Here is a 6,000-nt window from a genome sequence, read left to right on the forward strand (position 1 = left end):
AAAAAGTATTTGTGTTTTTTTTTAAAAAAAAAAAAATAAAAAAAAAATTAATAGCCCTACAAACGCTTTCTGCGAACTTTAAAAAAAAAAAAAAAAGAGTTATCATACAGGTGTTTCAAACCGTACCTCGTTTCTCACACCAGTGTTAAAAAAAAAAAAAAAAAATTACCCCTTCTCCCCTTATCAACTCATCGTTGGAGAACCATGGAGGAATGGAGGATACTCAGACAGGAAGACAGTATGGTTTCAACATGTGAAGAAACGGAAGATAAGGAAACCCAATTGCACCAATTGTTCAAGAGGATCTTATTACTTCATGGAACATTTGGATTGGACATTGCTCATGCAGGAACCTCATCATGTTGTAGTGAGTGAACAAGTTACTTAACTATTTTAAATAGCCCTTTTTCAGGTGAAAAACCATTCATCGTTTATGCACGTAAGTCTCACACCATATGACAGTGTTGCCAACTAACTTATTTTAAAATTTTGGTGAAAAACCTAATTTTATTCATACTTCGTCATACGGCCAAGGGTTCTCAACCTGTCTACGTGTGCACTTAACAGGTCGTTCCACTTTCGGACACCAATCTATAACCGCTACCAGGTTATAGAAGTATTTTTTGTGGACGCCCTGTATATTTCGTGAAGACAGTGATTATTACTTTCGATTTATACTTTATTCTGCAACGCACATAAGTTCTTTCTTTGGTGGGAATTGCTTCTTTCCCACACAATTGGACAAAGAAGTCTTTCATCATTTTTTCATATATATATTTAAAACATTGATTTTGCTGAGAACATTTCAGTTAGTGACTAACCATTTCAGTGTTTCTCCCTGACTTATTATATGCACAGTATATATTCTGCAGTTATTTGGAACTGAATTAAGTGTTTTCGTTAATCGCTTATGGAAACATTACAATAGATCAGAAAAATACGGGCTGACCAGATGTTTCAGTAACCAAAGTGGCACCAACTGTGTTGTTTCGTAGCCCGTTATCTGTACTTTCTCACGCCAGTGTTATCGCCGTGTCTAGTGCATTATGGGCAGTTGACTAAAATTAACAGAAATTGTTTTCTATATTCTGTTTGTATGTGCATACAGGTGAATTAACTGAGTAATTTTTGAAATGAACTGCCAACACTTTTCTGTTGACCATTGCAATCCGTAGCTTGAGCTTGGACGCTCAGGGAGTTTGACTACAGGTCTGGAAGATGCAACCACGCATCTCGCGTTGAACTTCAAACATCAGTTGTGTTAAGGGGCACAAGCTATTTAGCCGATGAAGGACGATTACTTACGGCTAGCCCCAATCAGTGAAATCCCAGGTCCTCAGACCTTGTGCGTTTCAAAAGTTATATTCGCGCCCTCCAATCTCAGAATTCAACTGTGAAGACCTTCTTTTCGTTTATTTACTCAAGATTTACTTTTACGCTGCAGGACTGTTCAGCGTAACAACTGGGTTCATCGTGGGACGATCCAGACAACTTTTCCCCAGTGCGAATCCCCCAAGTGTGTTCATGGTGTGAGCAAAGTATTTATAGTGATACCCGAATTATAATCATATATACATAGAAAGGGCTATATTTCCCGTAAAGGGCAAAACGTAATTTCAGCGGCAAAATTTATTAGTGTCCAGTGTTGTATTCATTTCTCTTCGTTATTTTTTTCAAGATAGTGTTCCAATAAATAAGTATAGTGTCAATTAATCCAGTGTGTTTTTGTTGTGTGTATGAGTGATGTTTGTGTGTGTTATGGTCTGGATGACCGTCTGATCGTCCGTGAGGTTTTCGAGACGAGACACCCGAACCTCTCGGCGCCTAATGCTCATCTCATTATTGAGACCGACGAGCTTTTTGGGAAACAGTTTGTAATCTTCTTTGGAGAGGTCTTCGTCGTCCTGTCCAGGTAAGTTAAGGTATCAGGAATATACTTATTGGTAATACCACGAGCCGAGGACAGCGATCAGATCAGAACTACTGACGGTTACAATTTCATAACCAACTTTCTAATTTTGTCCCGAACATTTTGTGTCGTCTCGTGAATACCAATTTAAAACTTACAGAATCAATTTCTGATAAAAAAAAATGATATAATTTGCGAACTCCAGAAATAAATACTTAATTTTGAAGAAAAATTAAGAATTTTCTCAAAATTTGAGAATAAATTTTCTTTCGCATGTAATATTGCAAATAAACTTACACAGTTTAAAAGCCTGTTCCTTTGCTTAAAAAGCAAGGCATAACCAGTTGTGTTAGGGCAAATGGTTTCTTAGTTATTACGCTTTAACGAAAAATGGAGGAAAAATTCGACAAATTACCCGATTTCTAAGGGTTAAAGACGAATTTTAAGGCGATTTTTGACATTTCGGGAAAACTAATGTTATGCACGTTATCAGTACCACCCAATGATATTAAAAAAAGAAAAAAAAATCAGATAAACATAAAGTTGGTTAAAATTTGTTACCCAGTGTAATAGAATGTCTGTACCCCTTTTTCCATTGCGTCACGGTTCGAAATTACACACGGAAAAGAATGACATGCTCCTGGAATTTGAACAAAATGTCAAGAACCATAGAGGCCGTTAAGAATAAAATGCTACTTGTTACTGCTGCAAGAGCTTTTGAAGTCCCTCGGATACATTACGTGACAGGTTACTCAAAGTTAACTGCAAGAAACATTTTGTTGAACATACAACATTTGCTGAAGAAGACGATCACACACTAGAGGAAAAGTTAATTATATTAGACACGTATGGGTTCACCCAAGAAAATAAGATGTGGTGAAGCGAAGGACAATAGTGACAAACTTTTAATATATGCACAGAAAAATAGGAAAATAGAAAAATCAAAAGGTACTGAAACACAGAAGAATGTGCAGATACATAAAAATGTTGCAAAACACAGTAACAAAAATGAGAAGACTCAAAAAGAAAATTGTAATATCTGCCAAGGTTGGTTTCAATTTTTTCACGAGGACTGTGTTCCTCATTCAGAAGATCCCTTCTTTGTGTGTCAACAATGTGAAATCTCAGACAAATATGAGTGATCTTTCCTGTATATGAAGCTAACACTAATATTTTAATCTATAGGCATACTTCTGATAACATATGATTAACATAAATTAATAAATACTTTTTTTTATGACGTATGGAATTTTTGTGTTCTTTGCAACTAGCTCACATTTAGCATATTATATTTTAAATGAAATTCTTGTTTCACATATTTCTTGTAACTAAACACGTTTTTGTGATTATTCGTTTCCTCATTTGTAACTCAGTGACATTTTTATATATTTTTGTAGCTGTAAATAAAGATACTCTACATTCCTAAACTTATAGATTTCCGGGTTTGTTTAAAGCACATGAATTACTTTACGAACGGTTATGCGAGTTGTGGAATTATTAGCAAACCAATCATAGTACGTAAGGTTTTAATGTTGATGTCGATGTTACTCCAATAACTTGTCGGTCTTCCCCATACAGTTGGGGGAGTCCGACATTTCTTCATCGTTCATTTCAATTGTACCTCCACAGCCACAAATTGCTTTTGCGTAGCATGTGTTGTATCTGTCAACAAGTTGAAATAGTATACTGGGCTATAATTCCTTTCTTTAATAATTTATTACAATCTTGCAGTAATGATAATGTCCTTAGGGTGTTGGTATTGCCCTAAATGAGCATAATTGTAGTCAATAGTAGCACTCTTAAGTGAAAAAAATGCTTCCTTTTTACGTTTTTACCTCTTAGTAAATCCAAAATATCTCTTATTTCCAACAACACTGGCCTTAAAGAAGGAATAATAGGAAGATTTCAAACTGCTAGGAGTAGAAAAGATGCGAATTTAATAATATTGTATGATATTAAAAAGCATATGTATTGACTGGGACATTGTCAGAGAAGGAATTGTATTCTGAAGGACATGGTAGGAGGTGAGGTGGTAACAAAAAGAGTGAGGGAAGAAAACCATAAATTCATGAATGATGATAATGTCACATTGGTACACCTGGACGAAGAGCTGAACTTAACATTGAGCATCTCTCTCTCCCGGAAGATTAAGCGAAACAAGAATAGGGCAAACAATAAATTTTGTTTCGCCTGCATCTACATTGAGACTGAGAAAACGATATAATTTGACGGTAGGACTATAGGTGAAACAGGAAGATAACAAAAAACAGTTCTCAATTTCATCGTTTTCGTTCTGATACCTTGGGGCCGAGGTGGCTCAATGGTAGAGCGTTCACCTCTGGTGCTTGTGGTCTCGGGTTCGATCCCAGCCCCCCGCCAAGTGAACTTTGTGGTGGACAAACACCGTGTGCGTGGGTTTCCTCGGGGTTCTCCCGTTTCCTCTCACTTTTTCATTCCGCCATTTCATTCGTTACTCATCAACACCGTCTCGTTTAGCCTAACCGGCATAACAGTGGACGTAAAACTCAAAGATTTCATTTCATTTTCGTTCTGATACCTCTAGCTGGACGGGCAATGTTGTTCTGTAAGATTTTCCACACTTGAGCAAAGCCTAGTTTGGAAACAAACGAAACCTTTTAGTTTACCGTTCCACTATTATGCCCTTTAGGGTAAGGATGACGGGATGATGGAAGAATAAGTAGAATGAAAATGTGGAAGGAAATGGGAGTACACCGAGAAAACCCACGGAAACGATATTCTACAATACAATCTTACATGGTCAAGGCTCGAACCAAGGACCCCATGCACCAGAGGTGAGCGCTCTACCATTGAGTTACCTTGCCTCCAAAGCCTAGTTTATAGTTTGAGAGTTATCTTCAGTTACGTCATCGTAGAACACAATAAACTAAAGGATAACTATTTCATAAATAATAGTTAAAAGTGCAGCTCAAGTTACTGTATAGCCAAGAGCGTCTTCTCTTTCCTCAAATTTATCAGGAATTTGTTCAAACCAATTTCTATTATTTTCTTTTTCCTAAGGCGTTTCTTACAGTTATGACCTTAAGACTTTCTAAGGATCTCTTTGAACTTTTACCAAAAAACTTTCCAAACAGCTCTTTAGTTCCTTATTTACTGTAGATGTGGCTCACCACCCCAGAAGCACAAATAAACATCCTTTCTTAATTTTGAAAAAAATAATTCAGTTCAACTCCTCACGATTATGCCCCTTAGGCTAAGGGAGACGATGATTAATGCAAGTGAATGATAATGGAAAAATTAGTGGAATAAGAAAGTGGAAGGAAATGGATGTAACCCATGAAAACCCATGAACATACAATGTTGTCAACCACAAACTTACATGGCTGGTTATCGAACCGGGGGCCCCACGCCCCAGAAGTAAGTGTTGTACCACTGAGTCACTGTGCCCCCTTCTTTCTTTTGGAAATAGAACGAATAGGGAAAAAATTGTAGTCTTCACTAATTTTGCATATCAATTAAGAAATACGTATTTAAGTTGAAACCATCAAATATTTAATAATTTGTGAGATAAGCTTTGATAATACCAAAGCTATACTTAAGAGTCTTCATCCCGGCGAAATTAAAATAGCGCTAATAGCGCTAATACGACGTCACCTAGTGGCTTTCCGTTTTCAGCTGTTTAGAAACGCGAAAATAAATGCCGATTTTCAAAATGGCTCGAAATCGAAAGCAGATAAGTGAGTCGTGATAACGGTATCTCATGTAAAATAATATTGTCTAGGGCGCTCTTGTTCCACATTTCGATTACATTTTATCTATTTGAAGATATCACATAATTACTGTAAAATTAGTGGTATTTTAATTTCGTCGGGATGAATACTCTTAACAAGCAACAGTGTCACTTGACACATGTAGGAGTTTTGTTTGTATTACGTGATATTTCCTCAATGAATACTGAAACCGGAAGTAGTACCAGAAAACTGTTCGTATCTATTACTATTTCTACCCTATAGTGCTCACCGTGAAACCATAAGGGGATGATTTTCTGTCACTTCCGGTTTTAATAGAGATTAGAGTAGAGACGGAAACTATTTTTGGGACACTTAATTGAT

At 36.6% G+C, this 6,000-nt stretch overlaps 1 protein-coding gene across 1 annotated transcript in view; it reads left to right on the forward strand.

Annotated features, from left to right (window-relative positions):
* Nucleotides 1–1,988, forward strand: part of LOC145692664 (uncharacterized) — a 149,685-nt gene extending 147,697 nt beyond the window's left edge. Inside the window, exon 2 of the mRNA XM_081768035.1 lies at nucleotides 413–1,988. The gene's annotated coding sequence lies outside the window, so the exon portion shown is untranslated. The remainder of the gene's footprint in view (nucleotides 1–412) is intronic.
* The last annotated feature ends 4,012 nt before the right edge of the window (nucleotides 1,989–6,000 follow it).

Source organism: Thermobia domestica, chromosome 8 (genome assembly GCF_964235325.1).
Source record: "Thermobia domestica chromosome 8, izTheDome1.hap1.1, whole genome shotgun sequence".
NCBI classification, from domain to species: domain Eukaryota; kingdom Metazoa; phylum Arthropoda; class Insecta; order Zygentoma; family Lepismatidae; genus Thermobia; species Thermobia domestica.